The sequence below is a fragment of the Austrofundulus limnaeus genome, unplaced genomic scaffold (assembly GCF_001266775.1).
Source record: "Austrofundulus limnaeus strain Quisiro unplaced genomic scaffold, Austrofundulus_limnaeus-1.0 Scaffold570, whole genome shotgun sequence".
NCBI classification, from domain to species: domain Eukaryota; kingdom Metazoa; phylum Chordata; class Actinopteri; order Cyprinodontiformes; family Rivulidae; genus Austrofundulus; species Austrofundulus limnaeus.
In genome coordinates, this window is record NW_013952972.1 from 146,818 (window position 1) to 150,088 (window position 3,271).

A 3,271-nucleotide genomic window follows, 5' to 3' on the forward strand; every position below is an offset into this window, starting at 1 on the left:
TAATATTAATAATTGTTCATTGTTTTTTTCCTGTACTGGATTTAATAACTGAGTCTGAATCAATTTGCACACACCCGAGTTCGACTCATTTTGCACACACCCTCCCCCTTGGATCATGAATCTGTCATGACTGTTGTTTCCTGTAATTTTGTATCTTTCTGCACATTAGCTTGCTTTTACTTTAATTTTTATTTAATTTCACCTTGATAGTCCGGTATGATAATTATTATTCTTATTTTCATCTTGATCTATGTTTTATTTTTTGTTATTGTCTAATTCTATTATTTTTGCTACAACTGACATTGTCACACAGCAACATACTGTTTCTGTGGATTGATGCAGGGGATTCTGGTGTTATCAGTCCATGAAATGGACATTATTAGGCATTATCAGTCCCATACAATGGCTTCAGAGGGTCCCTACTGTGCCTTCTAGGCTTCAGACTGTCCCGACAGTGCCCCATAGTGGGTTAATATATCAATGACAATGAATGTGTGTATAACTAAAAGAAATTGTAATAAATTTGTTGTGTCCATCTCAAACCCTGGTCTCCCATTCTTTGGTCCGACACCCTACCCATTGTCCTATTGGGAGGCCACAATATGCAACCATTGGAGGGCGGTCTCTTTAGCGCTAACCATTTCATTTGCTCTAAAGTTGACCTTAGTAGCTTTAAGCCTCATATTAACCAGGTTTTTTATGTGTCATATTAACCAAATAGTGGTTTTATGTCTCATATTAACCAGATAGTGGTTTTATGCCTCATATTAACCAGATAGTGGTTTTATGYCTCATATTAACCAGATAGTGGTTTTATGCCTCATATTAACCAGCTGACAATCAGAAGCCATTCTATGGGACGGGGAACCTGCTAACTGGCACAGGCGGGACATTCTGAAGTCATTCTAGTGGACTGATAACGCCTAATAATGTCCATTTAATGGATGATAACATCCGAAGCGGGTGCTTGATGTATGTACCTGCTGCTGCTAGTACACCTGAATTTGTCTGCGAGGGACAATAAAGGCTGTTTCTATTCTATTCTATTCTATTCTATTCTATTCTATTCTATTCTATTCTATTCTATTCTATTCAGCTCTTTCAGGTCTATTTAGATGTTTAGGATCATAGTTCTGTTAGTGAACGTGACCCCTCCCCACTTCTGCCAAGTGGGTTAGTTATATAAAGCGAACATGAGAAGGTCAGCAGCTCCCAGTCCTCACCGTGGACACGCAGAACCAGATCTGAGAACTGGGCCAGTCCATGTGGCCATGCAGGAGTCAGAAGTAGGACAGCAGCAGTTACCCATCAGTTCGGATCAGGTCCAGGATCCATTCATGGAACTGGAATCCAGACGTGTTTCATAATTCTTATGTTCACCAGGCAGAGCAGAGCAGCGTGTGTCTGAACCACAACCATCGAGAGTCCTTTAACCCCAGGGCAGCAGGAGGGTTGAAATATGGTTTTATCAAACTTTTATGTTGTACAAAAACATTGTTGTGAAATGAGCGATCTGTGAAAACACACTAACAAGGTTTCAGTTTTTATTATTGTGGCTCAAAGGTTTCCTAATCTGTAAAAATAATTAAACCTCAGCACACACTGAGCTTTTACAACAATTACAGTTTCTATAAAAACTTGACCTCTGGTAATGACTGGAAACACTTTCACGCACAACTTCATTTATACTTTGTTTTGTTGCTTTACAATTGATAATTTAAATCTGTTTTGTTGTATTTTTATTTTCCCACCGGGAGGAGGCCCCGAGGAAGACCCAGGACACGCTGGAGGGACTATGTCTCTCGGCTGGCCTGGGAACGCCTTGGAGTTCCCCTGGAGGAGCTGGAAGAAGTGGCTGGGGAGAGGGAGGTCTGGGCCTCCCTTCTGAAGCTGCTGCCCCCGCGACCCGACCCCGGATAGGCGGAAGAAAATGGATGGATGGATGGATGGATGGATGTATTTTTAATTACACATAATATACAGACAGCTTTTAGGCTGTGAATCAAATTCAAACAAGACTTCAGTGAACCGTTGTCCCACATGATACTGCCACCACTGTGCTTTACTGTTGGGAGGACGTTCTCTGATCCTCCACTCAACTAAACTTTTACTGGTTAGTCTCATTTCTGCAGACGAGCCCAGCTCCAAAATATTTTATACTAACAGGTTAAATGCGAGACACCTTCACAACCACCCCCACCAAAAGAAATATAGATATCAAAAACTGTGATTAAAGCAGCATCTATTTTATTGTGAAAAATTCTGAGATTAGTCATATTTATGCAATGAAATTCATAATTCTGAGTTCAGATTTAGAATTCTGAGATCCTCTAAGATCAACTTCATTATTCTGAGGCCAGTCAAAATTCTGAGATCAAATGTCAGAAATAGGAAATTAAAGTCAGAACTCGTTGCCAGCCACATGGGGATGACATAAACTGACTGAGTGTGTGACTGACTATATGAACTTCGGTACCACTTTACAATAAGGCTCCCCATATATGAGTTATAGTTTATAGAAAGGTTATTAATTCATCTGTAAACACTTTATAAATCATTAATCAGTGTTTATTATTCATTAAGGATGGGAAAGAGACAAAACTGTGATTTCTTGCCAAATAGTGAGCCAAATCTGTTCATGTATATATCTAAAGGTGCTTATTAAACATTTCAGACTAGTTTACTACCTTGTAAGAACAATAATTTATTGAAAACACATTTTACACAATATTGTACTGTACTACCACATTATACATATCCACAGTAATCAAAGGGAGCCTTATTGTATAAAATGTTGAACAGTATAATAATAATATTGTCATAACAGAGCCTTATAAATAGTGTGCTGTTTTACACTTTACAATAAGGCTCTTTTATGGCATTCATACACGTTTATTAGTCATTAATAAATAGTGTACCTACTGTCTTACATTTACAATAAGGCTCCTTTTGACAGTTGTTAATATGTATAAGTAATAATTCAATATTATTTTTAAATATGTTTCCAATACATAATTGTGCTTATAAACCTAGTAATACAACGAGTAAAATAAGAATTGAACACGTCACCATTTTTCTCAGTAAATATATTACTAGAGGTGCTAATGACATGAAGTTTTCACCAGATGTTGGTAACAACCCAAGTGATCCATACATACAAAGAAATCAAACCATAAATGTCCAGAAATGAAGTTATTTGTAATAATGTGGAATGGCACAGGGGAAAACACATGAAGAAAGGGAGGTGTAAAAAGGCATGGAAAGCCAAGAC